The 13,459-nt window shown below is 57.2% G+C and overlaps 1 protein-coding gene across 2 annotated transcripts in view; it reads right to left on the bottom strand.

The window, feature by feature from the left end:
* CLIP2 (CAP-Gly domain containing linker protein 2) overlaps nucleotides 1–12,380 on the bottom strand; it is an 80,584-nt gene extending 68,204 nt beyond the window's left edge. For both annotated transcript variants that reach the window (XM_082644389.1, XM_082644388.1), the window contains exon 1: nucleotides 12,058–12,380. The gene's annotated coding sequence lies outside the window, so the exon portion shown is untranslated. The remainder of the gene's footprint in view (nucleotides 1–12,057) is intronic.
* Nucleotides 12,381–13,459: the final 1,079 nt, after the last annotated feature.

Raw genomic sequence — 13,459 nt, 5'->3', positions numbered from 1 at the left:
CAGTCATCAGGGAAATGCAAATCCACGCTGCAAGGAGATCCCCTTTCCCACCCAATCAGATGGGCGAAAAGTCAAAAAGCCAGGTGATACCAAGTTGCTAGAAAGGCCTCGGGGAAAGGGCAGGTGGGCCAAGGGCTGGGCGAAGGGCGGGCACAGCCTGGGGGAACAGTGCAGGTGCAGTGGAGACTCGGCCGGGCACCTTGGCCGAGGGTCCTGGAGGCGCCTACATGGCGCTTATCCACAGCATCCCACGCAACAGCCAAGAAATGCAGTTTGGGGGATGGGAACGGGGCCGGGGCTGGGCAACTGGGGCTTCATTTCTATCTGTAAGATTTGCTTCTTCCTCCTCCTCCTCTTCTTTTTCTTGTAGGCCATGCCAAATGGCAATGTGGGATCCTAGCTCCCCAACCAGGGGAGGGATCAAACCTGCCCCTCCTGCACTGGAAGCACGGAGTCTTGACCGCTGGACCGCCAGGGAAGTCCCGAGATTTGCTCAAGTCCTGCAGGTTGTACATGGGAGTTCACTGTGCCCTGTCTATTCTTTTTGAGTGCCTCAAAAATTTAAGTACAAAAAATTTAAAGACAGACACCAGGGGACGGGGAGAGGAAACAGCTCCTCCCCTTCCCATGCACACCCACCAAGAGGAATGGGGGGCAGGCCCCAAACAGACTGAACCCCATGGGTGCTGACCACCAGGCTCCCAAAGGCAGGCCCCTATGTGGGCGTGGCGCGGGCCCCCCCAGCTTCCCCACGGGGCATCCCAACACTCCCGCCGGCACCAGAAACCCAGTGCTACCCCAACCCCCACATCCAGCAGGGGCCCCAAGGGCGAGTGTGACCAACGTCCCCACGAGCCTCAGCCCAGGCGGCACCCACTGCTTGTCCCATCCTGATTGGAAAAGAGGCCCATTTTGTTCGCATGCGACTGAGGTTCAGGGAATTTCACCCAGTGGTGAAGCGAGAATCCCCACGTGCAAGCAGAGAGCAGAGCTGGGACAGCCCCCGCTGCGAGTCCTGCCGGCTCACACCAGCTGCCCCTCAGGCCTGGGAGAGCAGAGGAGACGGCGCCTGTCTGCCCACGTCCCAGCCCCCCACCCACCCCTGCTCTCCCCAGGTCAGTGAGGCTGCGGGGTGGGCTGTGTGAGCCCAACATTCACACAGGGGCTGGCCAGCAGCGGGAGATGGGACGGGAGACCCCAGGAAGAATGGGGTGGTGGTGGGCCCGGCTTGGGGCACCGAGTCGCCCTGGGAGTACCCAGGGGCCTGGCGGCCATCCAGAACCAGCGTGGGGAAGGGACCCAGCCAAGCTTCACAGCAGGGCTGGGGCAGGAACCCAGGCCACACCAGCTGATATGGCTTCAAGGACGGGGAGAGAGGATGACGCTGGGAAGACGGCAGGGCATGCGTGCCAGCAGCTCGGACATGGGGTGCAGGAGCACCCACGGGGCTGAGCGGGGAAGGACAGACCAATCTAAGAGCACCGGTCGACTCCCCTGCTTCCCTGGCACCTGCCGGGGGGAGACAAGCAGGGGCTGAGGCCGGAAGGCTGGCATCCAGTCCCACACACTCACCATCCTACCATCCTCATGGCCTCTGAGCTCAGGGCTGTGGTTCTTACTTTGTAAAGTCAGTTGGTATCTTCTGTGTCCTGCCCACCCCTGGGGTGACTGCAGAGCCCTGGGAAGGGCCATCCTGTCAGTCCTACCTGAGCTGGACACACTGGGGTGTGGCCATCCTCCCCTCGAGCTTGGAGTTCAGATCCTGTCTCCCGGCAAAGGGGATCAGGGCTGGGAATTGGTTAGGACTCCGTGCTCTCACTGCCGAGGGCCAGGGTTCGATCCCTGGTCGGGGAACTAAAATCCCATAAGCCATGTGGGGCAGCCAAAAAAAAAAAAAGAAAAAAAGGATCAGGGCTGTGTCAGGTCTAGGGAGGGGAAGGAACGTCAATATACTTCCCTGTCTTACACACATGCATGCACGCAAACAGTTGGCATGCTCAGAACCAGGGCACAACCATGACCCCAGAACCCACTCCTGGCTGTGTGGCCACCCACGGCCCCAGCAACTGGACATCTGTAGCCCTCCTGCTACTGGCCCAGGACACTGGGCAGGCATCACCCTGGCTCTGCTGGATGGGGTCCCTCATCAGGCCCAAAAAGAAGGGCTGGGGAACAACGCACCTCAAGTTGCCCCCAGACCCACCTTTATTCCCATTTCACAGAATGGGAAAACTGAGGCCCAGGGCACAGGAGTGAAGCAAACAGGACAGCGAGAGTCAGCTGCCCAAATGAAGAAAACCTGTGCTGGCCAAGAAGGTCCTTGAGACCAGACAGAGTCAGAGGCCCAAGGAGGGGAGGGGCCTGCTGAGGTCACCCAGCGATCAGGGGAACAGGAAGGAACGGGCTCTGGTATCCTGCCTTCCAGGCCAGGATGCTGACCCAGTCATCTTTCACTACTGCCTCCTTCACTTCTGGTTTCCATGGCAGCCCTATCCAACACATCTAGGCCAGGGCAGCTGCAGGAAAGTCACCCCCATCTCCTGGGTTCTCCTCCCCAACCCAGCCTGTCGGGGTGGAATTTGCACACGCAACTAAAAATTACCCCTGAGCAAAGGAGAGTCTTTACAATAAGTGGTGCTGGATCAAATGGACAGCCACATGGGAAAAAAATCATGCTCCCTTCTGTGGCTGGCAGAGTAACGGCCCCATCCCCAGTACTCGTGAACGTGTCAGTTTACGTGGCAAAAGGGAATTAAGGTTGCAGAGAGAACAGTTGCTAATCAGCTGACCAGACAGAAGATTATTCTGAATTATCCTGGCAGACTCAATGTAATCACAAGGGTCCTTATATGTGGAAGCGGGGAGGCAGGAGAGAGAGAAGCAAAGAGATGGCAGCCTGCAAAGGACCCGGTCTAACATTCCTGGCTTTGAGGATGGAGGCAGGGGCCAACAGCCAAAGGATGCGGGAGGCCTCTAGAAGCTGGAAAAGGCTTCTAGAAACAGATTTTTCCTTAGAGCCTCTAGAAGGAACACAGCCCTGCTGACATCCTGCTTTTAGCCTGGTGAGATCCATTTCAGACTTCTGACCTCCAGAAGTGTAAGATAATACATTTATGTTGTTTTAAACCACTAAGTCTGTGGTCATTTGTTATAGTAGCCACAGGAAACTAATACATGTACTTCACATCGTACACTACAATCAACTCCAGATGGACAGCAGATCTAAATGTGAAAGGTAAAACAATACAGTTTTTAGAAGTAGACATGAAAGAAGATCTGCCTTAACACTGGAGCAGGCAAAGATTTCAACCCAGGAAGTGTTGAAAATAAGGGAAAAGATGGATAAACTGGACAATATTTAGAGCTTCCGTGCATCAAATGATACCAATGGGGGTGGGTGGGGAGGGAGAGAGAGAAAGAATTGGTAATTCCTGTATTGTACAAAGGATTCCTATTCAGAATATGGAAATAACTCCAAAAATCGAGTTAGAAAAATCAGCAAAAGACTTGAACAGGCACTTCACCAAAAAAAAAAGGGGGGGGGGTCGGTAATCAAAAGACCAATAAACAGGTGAAAAGATGTTCACCTTCATTAGCCACCATGACAACACTACGTCCACCGGAATGTATAAAATGAAACACGGACCACACCAAGTGTTGGTGAGGATGTGGAATATCCAGAACGCTCACGCACTGCTAGTAGGAGTGGAAGTTGGTGTAAGCAACGTGGAAAACAGCCTGGCATTACACACTAAAGCTGAGCGTGACCCAGCAATCCCACTCCTAGCTATGCCACCACAGAAAAGTGCACATACATGCACCAGAAGATATGGACTATTCCTAATACTCCCGAACTGAAAATAAGCCAAATTATCCCTCCATCAGAATGAGTAAATAACTGGTGGTTTATTCACACAATGGAATAAAGCACAGCAATGAGAATGTACAAACTATCAGTACAACCACATGCAACAATATGTATGAACCTTATGACTCTTGAGTGAAAGAAGGCAGATGTAAAAGTGCTTAGAGTGTGACTGTATGCTTCCATTTAAAAAGAAGTTCAGGGGCTTCCCTGGTGGCGCAGTGGTTGAGAGTCCGCCTGCCGATGCAGGCGACACGGGTTTGTGCCCCGGTCCGTGAAGATCCCACATGCCGCGGAGCAGCTGGGCCCGTGAGCCATGGCCGCTGAGCCTGCGTGTCCGGAGCCTGTGCTCCGCAACGGGAGAGGCCACAACAGTGAGAGGCCCGCGTACCGCAAAAAAAAAAAAAAAAGAAGAAGTTCAGGGCTTCCCTGGTGGCGCAGTGGTTGAGAGTCCGCCTGCCAATGCAGGGGACACGGGTTCGTGCCCCGGTCCGGGAAGATCCCACATGCCGCGGAGTGGCTGGGCCCGTGAGCCATGGCCGCTGGGCCTGCGCGTCCCATGCCTGTGCTCTGCAACGGGAGAGGCCGCAGCAGTGAGAGGCCCGCGTACCGCAAAAAAAAAAAAAGAAAAAAAAAAAAGAAGTTCAAAGGCAGGCAAAATTTATTAATGGTGCTAGAAATCAGGGAAGGGGGTCACACTTGGGTGGCCTGGAGAAGGGATGAACCAGGCAGGGGGCCATGGTTACCAACAGGGCCAGCCAGGGCTGCTGGTGGAGGGGAAAGAAGGGGGGAGGAGGGGCAGAACTTGGTGGTCCCAGGGGTGAGGTCAGTCACTAAACCTCTCAAAGTCAGTGTTTTCTTTTATTGCTTCCAGAAAGGCACTCCCCACCTCAAAGCTCCCCAGCCACCAAATTCTGGCGGAGTGCCACCGCCACCCCATGCACACACTGTCACATCTCCAGGCCTTTGCACATGCTGTTCCCTCTGCTAGAATACCCTTCCTCTCATTCGCTGGCATAATCCCTAGCCTCTCTCACTGAGAGCAGCTTTAAAGGGCAGGTTCTTTGCATATCTTGTTGGTTTCAGGACTCGCGGTACCTAGGACAGCGCCCAGCACATAGAGAAGCTCAAAAGATGTCTAACGAATACATGAATGAATGAAATACACTCCTCTGCCTCCATCATCCTTCCCATGTTGACTTGGAGGCCCACAATAGCTTGTCACACCCCATGGCCACACTCACCGCTTGGAGCTATCTTTGGAGAGGACAGAGAGGATTAACTCACATTCTTCTGAATCCCAGCACTGAGCACACCCGGCACAGAGCCAGTGCTCACCAGTAGATCCAACAAGCAAAGAATCAGGTAGTGAGCTCCCTGTCTCTGGAGGGAATCAAGTAGAGACTGAGGCCTGCTCTCAGAGTGGGTTCCTGCTGCCCTGAGAGGCTCTCATGAGCTTGCACAGCTATCATTACTGTCAGTAACATTAACCAGAACCTGCTGAGCCCTGCCCCACGCCCCCAGGGCTGCTGCGCCTGACTCTGAACCTGTGCAGTGTGCTGGGTGTGGCGGTTCAGAGGGGATGAGGCTCTATGCCCTGCCAAGCTGTTTCAGCCCAAGGAATTCCCAGACCAGTAACATTTGTTCTGCTGCAGGCATGTCAGAGCCCTTTACAGATATTAACCTGTTCAGTCTTCACAGCAGCCCTGTGAAGAAGATACTGTTGGGAGCTCTACAAACAGGGAAACTGAGGCCCAGAGCCGGCAAGTCGCTTGCCCGGGATGACACAACTGAGCAGCTGCAGGTGGGATTCGAACTCAGACCCTCTGGCCATGGAGTTCACTTTTTTTTAAATTAATTTACTAATTTATTTTTATTTTTGGCCACGCTGGGTCTTCATTGCTGGGCATGGGCATTCTCTAGTTGCGGCGAGTGGGGGCTACTCTTGGTTGCGGTGTGTGGGCTTCTCATTGCGGTGGCTTCCCTTGTTGTAGAGCACGGGCTCTAGGCACACGGGCTTCAGTAGCTGTGGTGCGCGGGCTCTAGAGCGCAGGCTCAGTAGTGTGGCGCATGGGCTTAGTTGCTCTGCAGCATGTGGGATCTTCCCTGACCAGGGCTCGAACCCGTGTCCCCTGCATTGGCAGGTGGATTCTTAACCACTGTGCCACAAGGGAAGCCCTGGAGTTCACATTCTTAACCACTGCTCTTTACTTCCACAGAACTGGGACCAACGCTCCTCCAGGCACAGGGTTGCAAGAACAAGGGCACAGATTTAAGCAAGAGGTCATGAGGGTGCCCCACGGCCCTGGGTGCCAAGGCCATGGTCCGCAGCACCTCTGCCAGCTGGCCTGGCCCCCACCCGCCTCTGGCCTGTTTCCTGGGACCCCTCCCACCCAGCACCCTGATTCCAGCTTCCCTGAACTTCTCACTGCTCCTGAAGACACCCCAGCCCATAGCCTGTTCTGCTGGAATGCCTTCACCCCTCTTCTGCCCCTTAGCCAAGCCCTGGAGCCAAGTGGGTGTGTCCAGAGCTCTCTGCACACCCCTGTATCGTAGTCCCTGAGGCTTCCTAGCAGGATGGGGATTCTCCAGCAGGGACCAGTCTGGCTCCTGGCTCACGAGGTCTCACCCACCCCTGGAGCCCATTAGGCTCTCAAGGAGGGGGCTGGCTGTGAGCCTCAGCCCCAGCTCTTGGTTCCCACAGCTGCTGGTAAGGACCCTCCAGGAGGAGGATTAGAAAGATCAGAAGGTGGCCGCCTCCCTCCAGCCCCCCACCCCCGCATTCTAGATGCTGGTTCACGGGGACCCTACCCCAGAACGAGGACCACCCTGTCCAGCCCTTCCCTGGGGCTGCTGCCCCTCGCTCAGGCTTTCACATTATATACAGCGGCGGCTTACACGAGACAACGTGACAATGCGAAGACACTCCAAACTCCTTATCCCCCTCGATCCAGCTGCTAGAGAGCTCAGAGTCAAATTACCGCCGATAGAAGGTGCCGAAGCTCCTCCAGCTTCATCTGATGTTTGCTACCCAGGGTTTCTCCTTGCTCTGATTTTCTCACATCTTTTTCATCTCGTTATACTGCATTTATCTTTGTAAATCACCTCGAGTCCTTTCTGGAATCCGACAAAGAACACACGAGACCCTTTCAGATGCCTTCCCTCCTCTGCTCTGAGTTCCCAGTGCCCAGCTGAATGGGAAAGAAGCTGAATGTGAGCTGACTGAGCGAACTTACAAGCAGATGAAGTTAAGCAGGGAACAGTCTACAGCAGAAAAGGGAACGGCAGGAGCGGAATCAGGATACAAGGTAGCAAAAAAGAAAAAAAAAAAAATCGGAAAACACCAAATGTCATTCCCTCCTTCATCGCAGGGTCCAACAACCAGATGCCCGACTTCACAGTGGACTTGGAAGAATGGTGGGCTCCACGCTGAACCCCACCCCCGCCGCCGGACACTCGACACCCTGCCACCCAAACTTCTTCACTTTTCTCTCCCTGTGCCCATATGGAAGGCACTCCCTACCTACCCAAGTCCACCCACCCTTCGGGACGCAGCCCAGTCCTTTTCCCCCAGACAGTCTCCTCAGCCTTCCCACACACCCCGTGCCCTGCCCGAGCAACCCTCGCTGGGACTTGAACCACTCCCGAGGCAATGACCCCACTGGGCAGGGAGGCTCTTCTGCTCTGGCCTTAAAATGTTGCTCAAAGATGCTGATGTCATTTACACTTTCAGGAAGGGGGCTGATGTCTTCCTAATTCAGCAAAAGCTTCTCAAAGGCAGGGCCCAAAACTAAGGTGTACTGTGTTCCCCCCACACTGAGGGGCTGGCTTCTGCCCAGCCGTCACCCTCGACGCTGCAGGTTGGAGGGCAGGACTGGGGCACCCCGGGGAGGAGATGGGTGCAAGCAGGAGCGGATCAGCCCTGGACACCACAGCGTCACCTCCTTAGGGAGGAGAGATTAGAAAACCAGGCCCTCGTTGTGAGCCTCAAATTCCCCCCTCTCAGGGTGAAAAGGCCAAAAAGGCACAGATGGAAGTGAATGAGGAGTGGGCGTCTGTCTCTCTGGGCTGCAGCTGGAGTCAGAGGTAGGTTCCAGGGATGGAGCCAGAGCTGCTCCGGGAAGACGGAAGCCAGTAAGTGCACGAGGCCCCAAATTTATGCCTTGTTAATAAAAACCACCTGATATGCTCTACTTTCTATTCAGAGGGATAATGTTTCATTATCATTTTGAAGCGTGTCCTCTGAAAACTTGAGTTCTGTGTTACTGTTTCTGTGCGCCGGGCAGCACAGCCCAGAGGAAGGAGTGGTGGGACAGGGGGGTCCCCTGCCAGCAATCGCCACCCCCCCACACACCAGTTCCCAGGCGCTGAAGGGAGAGCACATCCTCTGCCCCTGAGCCCAGGGCGGGGCGGGGGGGCGGGAGGCCTGCAGTGGGCTGCCAGGGACAGCGAGGCCACCACTCACCCATTCTCCCCAGCACACACCCCACGTCATAACTGCAGCTGACACTGTACCAGCTGTGCCCAGCACTGTCTCCTGCTCCCAGCCCCAGAGACCACGTGGCCTGCCCCGACCAGCGGAGGGGATGGGGTGGGCGCCCTCACCCAGGCTGGGCCCATCCGGCTCTCAGGCACCCAGAGACTGAGGGGAGTGCCCCGGGTGGTCCTGGGGCCTCAAGCTGAAGCCACCATTCAGGGCGGCCATGCCAGCAATCCAGAGAGAGCAGCCTACAGGGAGAGAAGAGACAGGCACTGGGAGAGGATAAGAAAATGAAACCACAGTCCAGAGAGAGGAAAGTCGGAGGAGGGGCTGCCTGCCAGCTTCCCGGGTCCTGGGGGAGCCAGGCTGAGCCAGGCCGCCTGCAACTGCTTCCTGCAAAGTTCCTTTCCTCTCAACTCCCCTTTCGCTTAACCTAATTGGAGGTGGTTCCTGTTCCCTGCGACAAAATAATCCTAAGACATGTGTCAGGGCCCTCCCCCCTCTTCCAGCTCAGGGCCAGGCCTACCCATCAAGCCAGGGTTACTGGTCAGTTTATAAAAGGTGAGGCCTGTCTGGGTAGAGCCTTACTGGGAAGGCAGGGCACAGCCATCTGGGGGTGGGCCCTGAGGGCCAGATAGTGTCTGGATTTTGTACTTGAGCCAATGGGATGGAGGTGTTTGAGGAAGGCACCGCCAAAACCTTGCTTTCAGAAAATGAACCAGGTAGGTAGGTGGGTGTGGTGGGGGAAGGAAGCAGGTCTCCCAAGCACACAGTTGGTGTTTAACAAATGTGTGGAGGGCAAACAGGGAAATCTCTCCACATCTTGATTTCCTCATCCGTAAAATGGAGGCAATGGTATCAAGATATCCACAAACTAATACAGGCACTCAGAGCTTCAAACAGTTCCTGGCAGAGTAAGCATTCAATATGCATTGGGTTTGTTTTTTTAACCTATACAAAGGCTGACATTTTCCCCAAGGACCACCAGGCAGGTGCTTTGGTCTGAACGTGTCCCCCCCAACGCCACTTCATAGGTTGAAATCCTACCCCCCCAGGGAGACTGTATTAGGAGGTGGGGCCTTTGGGGGGTGATTAGGTCATGAGGGTGCATCCCTCATGAATGGGATTAGTGCCCTTGTAAAAGAGACCCCCAGAGAGCTCCCGAGCCCCTTCCACCACGTGAGGATACAAAAATAAATGCAACTCGGAAGAGGGTCCTCACTCAACCATGCTGGCATGCTGATCTCAGACTCCCAGCCTCCAGAGCTGTGAGAAATAAATGTGTTGTTGATAAGCCACCCAGTCCTAGTATTTTGTTAGGACAGCTCAGACTAAGATAGCAGGGAACCAGGAGGGGTGAAGAACGCAGCTTCTCTCCTCTGGGTGTTGAAGCAGAGGTAGGGTAGGTGGCATCAAGAGGGCAGGATCAATCTTTAGGGTGGCAAGGCCAGGGAGGAAAGGTCAAGAGAAAACTGTCCCCTACATCGTGGACCAGAGCAGAAGGAGCAAGGATGGCCAGGGCTGTGGGGATGGTGGCCTTCCCATCACCAAGGGAGGCTGGACCAGAGCAGAGAGAACAGCCCAGGGAAGAGGCTGCATTGAAGCAGAGAACAGCAGGGCCTTGGGCAGGGCTAAAGGCAGGACTACCTGACAGTGGACAAACAGCTGGGGAGGGGATGGGCCATTCATGGGTATGGATGGAGGCTGGAGGGCCACCTAGTACAGTGGCGACAACTAACACCGGGCATTCTCTCCATCACAGTACACACTTTGCACACATCCATCCATTCAGTTCTCTCAACAACCCTAAAAGGTAGATACCTTAAGTATCCTCATTTTATAGATGGGGAAATTGAGGCAGAGAGAGGTATAGTGACTTGTCTGAGGTCACACAGCTAGTAAGTGGCAGGGCTGGGCTTTGAACCCAGGCTGTCAGGCTCCAGCATCCAAACTCTTAATCGCCAGAGTGGACAGCAGATGCTGAAAAGGGATTAGTGCCTCTGTGGGTGGCACCCCTTGGGATTTCAGGCTCTGGATACAAATTCCAGGCACCTCCTTCCCAGCCTGCTGGCTGCACCTGCGGGCTTACGGGTACACAGTCCTGTGTGCTGAGGCTCCCCCCAGGTCTCTTCCGCCAGACTCTTCTGCCTTTGAAACTCAACGTCCCATCCCCCTCCACCTGTCCCAGAGCCTGTATCCCAACACCCCTCCCAGGCCAGGCACTGCAGATGCCAATGCATCCGGGGATGATGGAGAAGGGCGTCTAAGGAGCCCCACCTGGGAAAGTAGGAGGGACAGAACAATCCCTTCCCTCAACAGAACCTCCCTTGCCTTAAACCTCATGCCCCAGTCACCCAAATCCTTTGCTGCTCCTCTCAGCCACCAGCCACCAGGCCTCCTGCCTCCTTTTCTGACTGACTTCTATCCCCTGCCAATGCTCTTTCCCCTCCCTCAAGCCCCCCTGGCATCCTGACAGCAAACTTCTACAGTGAGCTCTATCAAGCTCCCTGCTCCACCCCATCCTCCAGGTGTCCCTCCTCTGTGCTCCCAGCTCCCCCATCACTGCACTCATCAAAGGCTGCTGGGCTGTGCTCCGTGGGAGCAGTGAGGGTACCTGTCAGCCCCTGGCAGTGCGGGGCCAGGTGACAGAAGCTGGATGAATGAAGGGCTCATTGTTTACATTACAACTGGTTGGAAGTCTTGGCCCACGTGGTACTCCCTGCACCCTCCCCCTCTTCTGCCCACAACCCTAAGCCAGCACCACCCCCACTAGCCTCCCTGGGCATCTTACAGGGGGGAGGGCAGCCCCCCAATATTGGACTCCCACTTCTCACCCAGAAGGGAGAGGCGGCATCTCAGAGGTTGGGGGATTCGCAGCTGGGTGTGTGACTCCCCACAAGGTGCCCCCTCCTATCCTGGGTGGGGCTGGGACTTGCATGGCAGTGCCCAGTGGGCACACGCCCCGCCCAGGTCCTGCCTGAAGAACCCAAACGGGCGAGCCCTGGAGGCCCAGCGAAGCATCCTCCGCGCGGCCACGGCCCCTCCCTGTGGGGAGGGCAGAAAATGTGCTGCCTCACCAGCCATGAGCGCCAGCATGGGGGGGGGCCACCCTTGCGGAAAGCCGCCCCACCCCAGTCTCCCCCTAACCCCCTCCGCCATGCACTTCAACCAAGTTGTGCAAAGGGCATTGGCCAGGCGACCCCGGCCAGCGGAGCTGGGGCTCCGTGTCCTCCCAGATCCTGGGGCTGCGTAGCCGCGCCCACCAGGCTCACCCCACCACCACCCTCACCCCACCCCCCTCTGCCGGGCCTGTGAGCCCAGAGCCCCGCGGCGCGTCCAGCCGCCCAGCGCTGCCCTTGGGAGGGGGAACGGGCGGCTCCCCAGTATATGTGCCGAAGCCCTGTTGGGGGCACCGAGGGTGCCGGTGATGCCTTCACCGAGAGGACCCGCAGCCCGGGAAGGGTCCGCCAACACCAGCAGCGCCCCCTCCTCGCCTGCAGGCGACGGGGAAGTTGGGGGTGCACCCAGGACCAGCTCCCGCTCACACCCACCCGCCAGCCCCCGACCCTTGGACCTCCCCCACGCCCCGAAAATGCCTGCGGGCCGGCCGCCCCGCTTCGGACCAGGCCGGGGCTACCGCGGCCTCCCGCATCCCTCAGTCCTTTGTTGCCCATCGAGCCCCCTCCCTCGGGGTCCCTCCGGTTGCTCCTACCTTCGCTCTTCCAGCATCAGGCTGAGCGGCGGGTGGCCGGGCACCCGGCCCCCTCCTCTCCCGGCCCGGGCGCCGCGGGGACAGAGGATGCTGCGGCCCCTCCCCGCGCGCCTCTGCCCACCGGCTGCAGCCCCTCCTGGCGCCCGGGGCTCTGCGTTCGCGCTCCGGGCCCGGGCCTCGCGCCGCGTGTGCGGCCGGCCGAGCAGCGGCGGGAAGGCGGGAGGCGCTGACCCTGGCAGCCCCGGCCGCTGCCTGCGCTCCCGGTGGCCGAGCGGAGCGGAGCTGAGCGGGAGCGGAGCGAGCGGCCGGGCTCCAGGAGGGAACAAAAGGGGCCGGCGCTAGGGCGGGCGCGGGAGGGCGGGGCCTGGCGCGGCGGGGGTCAGGCGCGCGCTCGCGCGGCCTCGCGTTTCTCAGGCTGCGGCGCCGCGCCGCAAGGGGGCGGGCGGGCGGAAAACGGAGTGGAACCTTGTCCACCGCTTCCAGCGACAGTCAAACGTGGGGCGTCCGAGGCGCGGCAGCCCCCACCTCAGCTCTGGGCACCTATTGGTGCTTCAGTCGTGTTTGGCGGAAGAGCATCCTTCAGCCTTGCTCTGCTCACAAGGATGTCCCAGTGCACTGCGAGAGATGGAAGCTCGGGAAGCTGCGGAGAAGGTTGGGGAGGTTCCTGGAGCTTCCGGGAAGGCTTCACAGGGGAGGTGACTTTTGAACTGGACCGGAAGGGATAAGGAGGAGACAGGGTAGCTGACGTGCGAACTCCAGGTCTCACTGAGCTGTCTTGAGGCCAAAACGGGTGGGGACAAATGGCACGGATGTCTTGGTGATTTTCTCCCAACACTAGTTTGGAAAAAGTGGTACTCAAGATACAGATTGAACCCTGCACCATCCTCCCCCGGCAGCAGCTGACTCCTACAATATCAGAGGATTGGGATAGCTACCCGCCTACCCCACATCCCCTACCCTCCACCCCCTCCCAGGGAGGTCAAGGGCAGAGGCTAAGTGGCCGTCCAGGGATGAGAAGTAACTGAATCCCAACACCCAAGGTACCTGGCTGTGGTTGGCCTCTGTGCCTTTGTTCTCCCTTTTCCCCTTGATGAGGTAACCTCAGTTCCTTTGCCCTTGCTGGTTCCTCGCCACTTTCTCGGTTAGACAAATCATATTTCCCCTTCAAAGCCCATCTCAAATTCACCTCCATCTCCCTTGCATATGGGAATGTGGGTGTGTCGGGGGAGGTGTGGTCTGTACAGTGAGACTGGGGAGGGCAGGCACCAGGCCCAGTCTTATTTATATGCCCTGTGAATAAGTGCACTGCCTGGCCAAGGGTCGACATTCAATGACACTTGTTGAATGGATGAATTTGCTAAGTTGCTACCAACCATCCCTCCACTGGTATCCATAATCTCTG

The sequence above is a fragment of the Mesoplodon mirus genome, assembly GCF_964341445.2.
Source record: "Mesoplodon mirus genome assembly, chromosome: 15".
In the NCBI taxonomy this organism is placed as follows: domain Eukaryota; kingdom Metazoa; phylum Chordata; class Mammalia; order Artiodactyla; family Ziphiidae; genus Mesoplodon; species Mesoplodon mirus.
Note: the sequence above shows the minus strand (reverse complement) of the source record. Positions and strands in the feature narration are given on the sequence as shown.